Source organism: Oncorhynchus clarkii, chromosome 14 (genome assembly GCF_045791955.1).
Source record: "Oncorhynchus clarkii lewisi isolate Uvic-CL-2024 chromosome 14, UVic_Ocla_1.0, whole genome shotgun sequence".
NCBI lineage: Eukaryota > Metazoa > Chordata > Actinopteri > Salmoniformes > Salmonidae > Oncorhynchus > Oncorhynchus clarkii.
In genome coordinates, this window is record NC_092160.1 from 6805001 (window position 1) to 6817556 (window position 12556).

The window sequence follows — 12556 nt, forward strand, 5'->3', positions numbered from 1 at the left end:
AGAGGGAGGAAGGAAGGGGTGGACAGAGGGAGGAAGGAAGGGGTGGACAGAGGGAGGAAGGAAGGGGTGGACAGAGGGAGGAAGGAAGGGGTGGACAGAGGGAGGAAGGAAGGGGTGGACAGAGGGAGGAAGGAAGGGGTGGACAGAGGGAGGAAGGGGTGGACAGAGGGAGGAGAGGAGGAAGGGGTGGACAGAGGGAGGAGGGAGGAAGGGGTGGACAGAGGGAGGAGGGAGGAAGGGGTTGGACAGAGGGAGGAGGGAGGAAGGGGTTGGACAGAGGGAGGAGGGAGGAAGGGGTTGGACAGAGGGAGGAGGGAGGAAGGGGTGGACAGAGGGAGGAGGGGGGAAGGGGTGGACAGAGGGAGGAGAGGAGGAAGGGGTGGACAGAGGGAGGAGAGGAGGAAGCGATGGGGTGGGGGAAGAGGTCACTGATGCCCTGTGACTAGCCACCTGCTGTCTTGGCACAGAGTGCTGTCCTACTGTCAACCCACACACCCCTCACCTGTCCAGCTTCTCCTTTGTCACCTTGTTCCTGTGTCACTGAGCCTTCTGCTCCATATTCATCATTACAGCTAGGACACTCTGCCCACCGTCCTCAGGGGACAAAACGTGTGTGTGTGCCCCCCCCCGCTTGTTCAATCGACCTTCAGCTGCGGTGCAATCAGAACACACAGTCTGTCTCACTCTTACGCACGTGCATATAGTCACTCAAACGTGTACACACACACACCCTCTCTCTGGCTGTCCGAGTCGTTGAAATGTCAAGGTTGTCAGCTGTCCCATCAGCATTCACCTCTACGGAGTGGTTAAGGTCTGCTGTCAGTCTGTGATTCGTTACCGTGCCTCTGGTCCCTCTGTGTGATTGGCTGAGACACGGCTGTCCCATTTGATGTCTGATAACCTTTTCTGATATCTGACTGTAAACACACGCTGCCCTTTTCAATAGCTCCAACTCCGTCTGACTGCCTACGTGTGTGTGTGTGTGTGTGTGTGTGTGTGTGTGTGTGTGTGTGTGTGTTAGCGCGAGAGCCTGCATGTTGTGTACTGTGATAAGCAGCCAGTCCTCATTACGTTGGTTGACCTCTCACCTCTACCCATCACTCCACTCCAATACCGCCAATATAAACAGGCTAACAAACAAGCCTTACTTCTGAGGCTCTGCAGCGGCTCCATTTGCACTCCTCTTCCCATCCCTCGTTACTCAGCCTAGTGAAATGACGCCACCGTCAGCCCGCTGACCCCTGACCCCTTCCCTCTGCTGTCTGCAAACACACGCACACACCCGTTCAGTGCTGCGGGCTGGGTCGCGGGTTGATGACCTCAAGGTTGCGGCGGCGGTGCTCGGAACTGATAGCGCCGCAAAACTCCTCCTCTGGCCCCCCGCCCTTATCTGTGTCTCTCTCCTCGATCTCTCTCTGTAGCTCGTTGTCAAAGTATTGTCGTAGAGGACTTCTCTGCTGTCGCTTGCCCCCCCCCCCCCCAAAAGGTAACAACGATGATGTAGTGGTGAGTCGACTCCAAAGTAATTGATTCCTCAGCGCCTTGCACTTCAACTACCCGGTGTCGACACGCGATTCGATTCGAATAGGAATCGACTCCTAAGAGACAGTATTTTTGGATAGGGTAGGGTGGTATCCATATTTTCATGTCGTCTTACCGTTGTTGTACCGTACCGGGATATACGGTATTACAAGTGCCGCTATTTGTTGCACAATATAATTTAGCTAACAGGGATCTTGTCTCTGCTTTAACCAGGAAGCCTGATCTTGCCATCTAGCCACTTAGCTAGCGAGTTAGGAAACCACATGCATAGCTGGAGCCCTGAGCTGGAGCCCTGAGCTGGAGCCCTGAGCTGGAGCCTTGAGCTGGAGCCCTGAGCTGGAGCCCTGAGCTGGAGCCCTGAGCTGGAGCCCTGAGCTGGATAAAATGTATTTGATACATCTTAGGTTTCTTATAGTTCCGCTTAACTTATAAGCAGTTGCCACAAGGCGGGGAAGGCAAGCTTGTCACCTGCTTTCCCAACCTTTTGGGGACAACGACTCCCATTGTTAGGGCGGAGACATGAGCCTCTTGCCATTATATTCAGATCTCTGGCGAAGTGCAGGAGGCAGGCGGAGCCAGCATGAGAGAGAGAGGAGAGGGCAGGGTGAAAGATGTCTTGGTAATCTGTATCTCGCGATGTATTGTCTTGCGTTTTTCAACGCTTCACCAAAGTAGCCAACTGTTCACTTTATATCATTTACACAACTTTCCCCAGGCCTTTTATAGGTAACTGCACTGTGATTTTAAAATGTTTTTCACCTAGGGATTTTTTCCTTCAAGTTAAGGATCCCAACTTTGTTTAAACCTTCACAGCCCTACTCTCCTCTCGTTCTTTCTCGATAGCTGTTTGGAATATTTGTCTTTTACCGTCCGTTGTTTGCAGCTGAGTTGCAAGTTTGTCTGTTGAAATAAACCGTGTAAAACTGCTTTTATGTATAGTTAAGGAAGGGGATGTGTGGTGCTTCTATAAACCATGTCTCACTGTTCTCCCTGGTGTGTGTGTGTGTGTGATTCTGGCTCTAATTTCTGCCCTTTTGAAGCGCTTGTGTCCGTTCGTTTTCTTGATATTCCTCTCTCTTCTCTTGCCTCTCTCAATCTCTTCAGTGTCGTCGTCCCCCCCCCCCCCCTTTTATTTACTTTTTTTCTGTTCTTCCTTTTTTGGCACAAGCTAGCGCAGTGTTTGATAGCAGGGGCCTTTTGATGTCTGCTCCTCAGATAGGCCAATTAGCAGGGAAGCGAGATGGAGGGAGAGGAGAGAGAGAGAGGACATGGGGAGGGTAGGGAGGACAGAGGATAGGGAAAAGCAAGAGAATGGGGAATAATGGCGAGAGGGAGGACGGGGAATAATGGCGAGAGGGAGGACGGGGAATAATGGCGAGAGGGAGGACGGGGAATAATGGCGAGAGGGAGGGAGGACGGGGGATAATGGCGAGAGGGAGGGAGGACGGGGGATAATGGCGAGAGGGAGGGAGGACGGGGGATAATGGCGAGAGGGAGGGAGGACGGGGGATAATGGCGAGAGGGAGGGAGGACGGGGGATAATGGCGAGAGGGAGGGAGGACGGGGGATAATGGCGAGAGGGAGGGAGGACGGGGGATAATGGCGAGAGGGAGGGAGGACGGGGGATAATGGCGATAGGGAGGGAGGACGGGGGATAATGGCGAGAGGGAGGGAGGACGGGGGATAGTGAAGGGGAGTTGGAGGATGGGATAGATAGTGATGGAGAGAGGGATGGAGGACAGGGAATAATAGAGATGGGGAGGATAGGAACGGAGGGAGGGAGGACAGGGGATAGGAAAGGAGGGAGGGAGGACGGTAGATAGTGGAGTTGGAGGATGGGATAGATAGTGAAGGAGAGAGGGAGGGAGGACGGTAGATAGTGGAGTTGGAGGATGGGATAGATAGTGAAGGAGAGAGGGAGGGAGGACGGGGGATAATGGCGAGAGGGAGGGAGGACGGGGGATAATGGCGAGAGGGAGGGAGGACGGTAGATAGGGGAGTTGGAGGATGGGATAGATAGTGAAGGAGAGAGGGAGGGAGGACGGGGGATAATGGAGAGAGGGAGGGAGGACGGTAGATAGTGGAGTTGGAGGATGGGATAGATAGTGAAGGAGAGAGGGATGGAGAACAGGGAATAATAGAGATGGGGAGGATAGGAACGGAGGGAGGGAGGACGGTAGATAGTGGAGTTGGAGGATGGGATAGATAGTGAAGGAGAGAGGGAGGGAGGACGGTAGATAGTGGAGTTGGAGGATGGGATAGATAGTGAAGGAGAGAGGGAGGGAGGACGGTAGATAGTGGAGTTGGAGGATGGGATAGATAGTGAAGGAGAGAGGGAGGGAGGACGGTAGATAGTGGAGTTGGAGGATGGGATAGATAGTGAAGGAGAGAGGGAGGGAGGACGGGGGATAATGGCGAGAGGGAGGGAGGACGGGGGATAATGGCGAGAGGGAGGGAGGACGGGGGATAGGAAAGGGGAGTTGGAGGATGGGATAGATAGTGAAGGAGAGAGGGATGGAGGACAGGGAATAATAGAGATGGGGAGGATAGGAACGGAGGGAGGGAGGACAGGGGATAGGAACGGAGGGAGGGAGGACGGTAGATAGTGGAGTTGGAGGATGGGATAGATAGTGAAGGAGAGTTGGAGGATGGGATAGATAGTGATGGAGAGAGGGATGGAGGACAGGGAATAATAGAGATGGGGAGGATAGGAACGGAGGGAGGGAGGACAGGGGATAGGAAAGGAGGGAGGGAGGATAGTGAAGGGGAGTTGGAGGACATGGGAGTGGAAAGGAGTGGGGGACAGGAAAGGAGGAGAGGTAGGGGACAGGGAAAGGAGGGATGCCGTGGGAGGACAGGGGAGTGGAAAGGAGTGGGGGACAGGAAAAGAGGGGAGGTAGGGGACAGGGAAAGGAGGGATGCCGTGGGAGGACAGGGGAGTGGAAAGGAGTGGGGGACAGGAAAGGAGGGGAGGTAGGGGACAGGGAAAGGAGGGATGCCGTGGGAGGACAGGGGAGTGGAAAGGAGTGGGGACAGGAAAGGAGGGGAGGTAGGGGACAGGAAAGGAGGTAGGACGGGACAGTGAAGGAGAGAGTGAGAACATGGTACGGAAGGAGAGAGGAGAAATACATATCGGGTAGAGGGGATGTTACTGTAGTGATTAATATGGAAGTGAGAAAGGGCCAGAAACATATTAATCCTCTTAATATGGTGATGATTTTAATAACCCTTAGTTTCCCAAACCAGCCCTCTCCTCCCTCCTCGTTCCTTCACCTCCCTCGTCTCTCCCCATCTCCTCTCTTCGTTTTTACTCCATTTGCTTCATCTCCTTTTCCAATACAAGTTTCAAGATGTCTCAAGGCATGGTGATGCCTGCATATGTTCTCCTCTCCTTTCATCCTCCTCCTCTCTTCCTCCCCCTCCCTCCTTCCTTCGTTCATTTGTTTGTGGCACACCTGAGTAGCACAGCGGCCTGGTTTCTGTCTCCGTGGAGATTATCCTCCCCCCTACGGAGCACGCTCAGTGACACCCCACCAGCCGGCGCTGGCTACGCCCCCTCGCCGCGCCACGATGAATACAGCGACCTACTTCATTACCAGGGTTACCGGATGGCAAGTCGTGGCGTGCTGAGGCTCACACTCCCCACTCTGATCCCTGCTAGTCAGATACACACACACACACACACACACACACACACACACACACACAGCCGACATTGATAGGGGTGGCAATAAGGTTCTCACGTCTTTGTCACAATTCTTTCCATATGGCCTATGGACAGCTGCACTATAAGTATATTTTTAACATTTACCTACTTGTTTTAATATAAGTGTGTGTGTCTCTGTCTGTCGGGGGGTTCCACGGCACTTACACACCAATTATAATGAGTCCTTTGATCTCCCTGTGTTCAACGGAAATCAATTTCCTACACTGTGTGAGGGTGTTATACGTGTGTGTGCACGCAGGTCCACATCTCTGTGTGTGTGTCCATGTGTTCCTCTCACTAAGACTATTCTGTGCTCTCTGCCTGGCCTCTCCGTCCTAATGATACTGCCTCTGCAGTACAGGTCATTCCGGCCCGCTAAGGTGGGTCAACAGGACTTCCTCACCGTAGCCTCTCACACCAGTGTGTGATGAGGTGGGTCAACAGGACTTCCTCACCGTAGCCTCTCACACCAGTGTGTGATGAGGTGGGTCAACAGGACTTCCTCACCGTAGCCTCTCACACCAGTGTGTGATGAGGTGGGTCAACAGGACTTCCTCACCGTAGCCTCTCACACCAGCGGTGAAAATGGATACTGATGAACTAAAAGTTAAACCTTCAGTTTAAAAAGAGGAAGTATTTTAGCAGGCTAGTGTTCTTTTTTTTTCTTCTTCGTGAATCTTGTTCTGGGGGCAGCTCTGGTCACATAACTGGCACAGCCACAAAGTCCTAAAATCTGATTAAAACATTTTAAAAAATCAATATAGCCAATTTTGACTTTGCAGCTGGCATATCTAAGGGGAACTCGCTCGGTTCCTGCTTCCAGGACAAGACTCATGCCAGTATTTTAAGGGCAGTCGGTGCTGTATGTGCTGTGTGTAGCCAGGCTGTAGAGTCAGTAGGGAGGAGATGGAGGCATTTAGACATTGAACACAATTCAAACCTAGTAGGGGAATTAACATTGTTTATTAAATTAATACATTTTCCCAAGTTCATCATAAGACATTTTTGGAATGCGTCAGTGATTTGTGTTTCCTGCGACTTTCTGTTGAGGCAAAGGGATTTGCCCTCTGTCTGTGTATACAGTATATGTCTACCACTTTGTGTGGCCGTTAGCGATGACGCTAATGAAAACAGTCTTCTGGTAGAAGGAAAGGCTTTCCCAAAAAACCTTCTCAATTAAACGTTAAACTACAAAGTAGCCTGCGCCTATCTGGCAAAATGATATCCCGATTTATTAGAGATGCCGTGAGAGGGAGAGAACCCGTCTGTTAAAATAGGTAGAGGTTTCTCTCTCTCACACACACACACACCTTCCTTCCCTCCTTTCTATCTGTCCCGCCAGCTGTTGGTTTGTTTTCACGTATTCCTATCGGAGAAGTCGCAGGGTAACATTTGTTTACCCAGGGAGGAGAAAGTGTTGTGCGTTAGTGTGTCTGTTACGCAACACACACAGGGTAACATTTGTTTACCCAGGGAGGAGAAAGTGTTGTGCGTTAGTGTGTCTGTTACGCAACACACACAGGCAGCCCTTATCTGCATGGTGTCTTGTCCTTTGGGACTTTTTTTATTTTTTATTTAAAGATCTGCCAATAAACAGCTTAAATGCTTTTAAATGGGTTTGCGGCACACTGGCACAGGCCTGATGTGTCTGTGGCATGGGCGGTGTGTGTGTGTGTTTTGATTTATGTGTGGGTTTTTCAAATGCCTATGCAACGGGCTTTGGTAATAGGCCTGTTCAAATTGGTTGAGTGTGTTTGTGGGTGCGCGTGTGTGTGAGTGGGGTACATGGTGGATGCTAGTCGTTAATAAACCACGCTGTGTGCCGGAGGGAGCCAGGTTAATGCGTAGGTCACTAATGCCAGAGTCAAAAGAGCCCCCCCCCCCCCATACGTCCATTCATCCACCAATGTTTCAAATATCCGTCTTCACCCCCACCATTTTTCCTCTCACGGAATTACTACGCAACTATTGGATTGCAGTAAGTGTGTGTGTGTGGCGTGCTTGTGCCTTGAGTTTGACAGTGTGCAGACCTTTGGTAAGTTAAGGTTGGCTGTGTGTGTGTGTGTGCGTGTGAATGTTTATCCTGGAGTGCTGTGCAGTACTTTGGGTACGGATAAGGCGACTGCTAAGCCCCACATTAGCTGTGTATTAGCTTGGCTTTGCACAGCACTGTTCTAAGCCACTGTGTTCCTTCCTTCTCCTCGGCTGCTGATAGCGAAAGCTCAGAATTCAGAATCTCTCTATCGTTGCGAGCCGTTGGAGAACGCCGCTCATTCATCAGTCGTTATCGCGTTAGAACACATCTGTGAGCGCCTCGTGCTGCGGGCCTGCCAACAAGCAACAGCTTATTTACACACATACTCGCACACACCCAGCCCGCGCATGTTTTTGTCCCCTCTATCCCACTCTCGCTCCATCTCTCGCTTTTCGCTTTCTCCCTGGCTCTCCCTCTGTTTTACATGCAAATGAAGTGTGCCCTCGCCACTTCATCACGGCTGTGTGCTTAATCTCTCTCCACTTTCTCTTCCTGGAGATTATCCGGTTTTGAACGGCCCGCTCCTCGCCGCTCGCTCCTCACTCTCCGACCGTCGAGCCAAGCAACGCTCCAATCTCAGCTCCCAACACCATTAGCATATAAATACACACTCCGATGTGACAGGCGAGGTGTGTGTGTGTGTGTGTGTGTGTGTGTGTGTGTGTTTAATTGGGGTGATTTGGTTGAAAGCTTGTTACAGATGCTAAGTAGCCCAGTGTTTACGAACCCAGCGCGGCCTGTTACTGAGTTAGGCATGAAGCAGCTGGGTTTGAAAGGAGAAAAGGGAAGGATCCAGGCAGTGATCTGCAACACCTACAATCTTCCTCCGCCCACTCTTTTACCCCATCCATTATTTTAAGGACAGATTCTCTCCCTTCTCTCTTTTTCATCTGACCGTTTTTCTCTTCATTTGGTGTGTGTGTGTCGAAGTGTGTTAGGGAAGGATTGGGGGTGGGGGTGTTTTAATGCTGGAAGGAGGGTGGAGAGAGAGGATGGGGAAGGGGAGATACGAGGGCCATATCTATGTTTAGAAGCAGTTTAATCAACATGGAGCGAGAGATGGAGAAAGGGGAAGAGAAGAAAAAGTGTGTGTTGTCAACACACACACACACACAGAGCGAGAGAGAGTGTAGACTGATTGGGCCTGCCTGCCCTGCTCCTGCTTATGGCAGCCCTCGGAGTCTGCTACTGTTTCTGCTGGTTTATTCTCATTATTAGGCCTCCCTAAGGGGTAGCGCACACACACACACAGACACACACACACTCTCTCACACACACACTCAAACTCTCTCTCTCACACACACACTCAAACTCTCTCTCACACACACACACACACACACACTCAAATTCTCTCTCTCTCACACACACACTCAAATTCTCTCTCACACACACACACACACACACTTGCTCTCCCACACGAGCACACACACACTTGCTCTCCCACACGAGCACACACAGACACTGGCACACTCAATGGCACTCAGCGCTCTCTCTCACACGGGCACACACACACACAGGCATACTGCCTAGCCACAGACTTTGATGCCACCGATGGCAGGGAATGAAGAAGCAGTGGGGGGAAAGGAGCGTCTTCAAAGACGCAGATGACAAGATAGCGCCCCCTCTTCTCCGCTCCTCTCTCCTACCTTCCTCCTCCCCTGTCTTTTTTTTCTCTTATCTCAGCTGTGTGAGAGGGAGATGTATATGAAGCTATGTTCATACCAACAGCTACAGTCATTTAACTGTTGCCTACAGCGGACGCTGTCACATAAGGCGTCCGTTCTCCAATGTTGAGTTGTTCGAATATCAATTTTTTTCCCCAAGGTGCAGGGAAATCTTCAGGGTTTTCGCTGAAAGACAGTTAAAACCTCCCATATTCCATCTGCAGCTCCTGAAATCTCTTCCCGTCCTTATGACTACTCCTCCTGGAGTTGATACTCTCTTCCTAGCATAGAACGGATACTGCTACATCCTGGCAATTAAGCACGTTTTCTCCTTACCCTTACCCTGTGTGCCGTGCAGTATGAAGGAAGTCGTGGGTGGTTTGGCGAGCCAGCGCTAACTAGCATTAGCACGATGACTAGAAGTCTACAGGTAGGCTAGTGTATGCTACTGCGCAAAGAGACCCCCAAAAATGTGTTCATCTGACTCTGGGTAAGTAGAACAATGGCTTAATTGCCAAAGTCTCGCAGTATCTCTTTAAACGTTCCAGTTCCATTGTTCCTAACCAGTTACGAACTCGCAGATATTAAACTATATCCCTAGCATTAAACCTTCCAGTTCCACTCTTCCTAGAGAGAGGGGAATGGCCCTAGGCTGCTCCTGGCGCTGCTTACATATGGCCTGCAGTAGGGCCTTCAGCATGGCATTTAAACCAGACGTGGTATTTACAGGGGTTTGTGGTTTAGGTCACTTTGCTTTCTGACCTTAATTTGCGACCTTTAAGGAATGTGTGTGTGTCTGTGTGTTAATCTGTGGTATTATTAGAGAGGTGTGTGTTAGCTCTGCTCCATTACTTAGGATCTATGTGTGTGTGTGTGTCAGTGAGCGAGAGGAGTGAGTGTGTGTTTGCTAGCCCTTCTCCATTGCTCTGTATCAATGTGTTCCTGGGACGCAGTTCTGGTTTGCCCTGTAGACACCTTCATTTTTTCACCACGCTGACGCGCCACATGGGAATGTTCCTCCTCTTCCTCCCCCTCCTCTCTCCCTCGGTCTCTCCCTCAGTCCTAATCAAAGGGAGTAGTGCTCCTAGATTAGCACTTGAGAAAGTCCCCAAAGACATTTGTTCATTTTGTCCATTTTCAGGTACACTCATTCCCTCCCCCGCGCTCTTCCCCCCAAGCTTTGAATTTTTAACCTCCCACTTGAATAAAAGATGTATAATCTGCTGGGGGGGGAGAGGGAAGGAGTGAGAGAGGGGGAGGAGAGAGGGAAAGGTTGTCCCTAACTCCACTTTTACATTATCCCTAAAACTCTACTCTGTCTGTTCAATAATGCATGGGCGAGCTCCCCCTCTCCCTCCCTTCATCTCTCCTTTCATCTCTCCCTCTCCATTCCCCACACGCTCATCACTCCGTCCAGGAGGAGTAACTGGAGGGTGAACCTTGCACTGGGAGAAGAGGGAAGGTGGGGACAAGGGCAGTCACGCATTGGGGAAACGCATCAAGAATGTGTATTTTATTACCATAGGGATGTGGCAACCATAGTTTTGGTCCAGGAAGCTATCTCGTTTAAAAAAAACTAAATGTGTGTATTTATTACTAGGGGAACGCAGTGTGTTACACAATATCCACAGTGAATAGTTAATGACAGCACTGTGTCTTTCTCTACTTGGAGAACTAAGTTGATACTCCAGGGATAAAGTTCAACGTTGAGTTGAAGTTTCTGTTCTGAGGGAAAGTTTCTACCTCGTTGCGAGGCTCTGTTCCGAGAGAGGGATGGACAATCTACAGAGAGAAACCAGTAGCTCGGTAGAGAAATGGCGTGAGAGCTTTGAGGTAAAGAGGATAGAGGACGGGAGGGAGTGGGAGTAAAGAGATGGAGAGACACGTAAGGACTTATGTCAGAGTGAATGATGGAAGCAGAGTGAATAGAGTACTAGTGAAAGAATGAGGGAGGGGGGTGGCTAGAGGGTAAAAGAATGAGGGAGGGGGGGGTGGCTAGAGGGTGAAATAATGAGGGAGAGGGGATGGCTAGAGGGTGAAATAATGAGGGAGAGGGGATGGCTAGAGGGTGAAATAATGAGGGAGAGGGGATGGCTAGAGGGTGAAAGAGGGAGAGGGGGGGTGGATAGAGGGAGAGAGGGATGGCTAGAGGGTGAAATAATGAGGGAGAGGGGATGGGTGGAGGGTGAAAGAATGAGGGAGAGAGGGTGGATAGAGGGAGAGAAAGAACAGGGGATAGAGGGAGGATGAATAGAGGGAGAGAGAATGAATAGAATGAAAGAACGAGGGGATGGATAGAGGGTGAAAGAATGAGGGAGAGGGAGAGGGGATGGATAGAGGGTGAAATAATGAGGGAGAGGGGATGGATAGAGGGTGAAAGAATGAGGGAGATGGGATGGATAGAGAGTGAAAGAATGAGGGAGAGGGGATGGATAAAGGGTGAAAGAATGAGGGAGAGGGGATGGATAGAGGGTGAAAGAATGAGGGAGAGGGGATGGATAGCGGGTGAAAGAATGAGGGAGAGGGGATGGATAGAGGGATAGAGAATGAGGGAGATGGGCATGGATAGCGGGTGAAATAATGAGGGAGGGGCTGGCTAGAGGGTGAAAGAATGAGGGAGAGGGGGGGTGGATAGAGGGAGAGAGGGGGTGGCTAGAGGGTGAAAGAATGAGGGAGAGGGGATGGATAGAGGGTGAAATAATGAGGGAGAGGGAGTGGGGGATGGATAGAGGGAGAGGGGATGGATAGAGGGTGAAAGAATGAGGGAGAGGGGGGATGGATCGAGGGATAGAGAATGAGGGAGATGGGCATGGATAGCAGGTGAAAAAATGAGGGAGAGGGGCTGGCTAGAGGGTGAAAGAATGAGGGAGAGGGGGGGTGGCTAGAGGGTGAAAGAATGAGGGAGAGGGGATGGATAGAGGGTGAAAGAATGAGGGAGAGGGAGTGGAGGATGGATAGAGGGTGAAAGAATGAGGGAAAGGGGATGGATAGAGGGTGAAAGAATGGGGGAGAGGGTGAACGAATGAGGGAGAGGGGAGGGGGATGGCTAGAGGGTGAAAGAATGAGGGAGAGGGGATGAATATAGGGAGAAAGAATGAGGGAGAAGGGATGGATCAAGGTTGAAATAATGAGGGAGAGGGGGGATGGATAGAGGGTGAAAGAATGAGGGAGAGGGATGGATAGAGGGAGAGAGGGAGGGGGAGGGATGGATAGAGGGAGAGGAGATGGGTAGAGGGTGAAAGAATGAGGGAGAGGGAATGGCTAGAGGGTGAGATGGGGTGGCTAGAGGGTGATAGAATGAGGGAGAGTGGATGGATAGAGGGTGAAAGAATGAGGGAGAGGGGATGGATAGAGGGAGATAATTAATAAATGAGGGAGAGGGGATGGAAAGAGGGAGAGAATGAAAGAACGAGGGATAGAGGGAGAGAATTAATAAATGAGGGAGAGAGGGGATGGATAGAGGGAGAGAATGAAAGAACGAGGGATATAGGGTGATAGAATGAGGGAGAGAGAATGAATAGAGAGTGAAAGAACGAGGGAGAGTGGGGATTGATAGAGGGTGAAAGAGGGGGCGGTAGATGGATGGGTGGGTGTCGTTGTCTGGCGTGA

The 12556-nt window shown here is 50.9% G+C and overlaps 1 protein-coding gene across 3 annotated transcripts in view; it reads left to right on the forward strand.

Annotated features, from left to right (window-relative positions):
• LOC139366187 (protein diaphanous homolog 1-like) overlaps window positions 1-12556 on the forward strand; it is a 142671-nt gene that overhangs the window by 67599 nt on the left and 62516 nt on the right. The window lies entirely within an intron of this gene.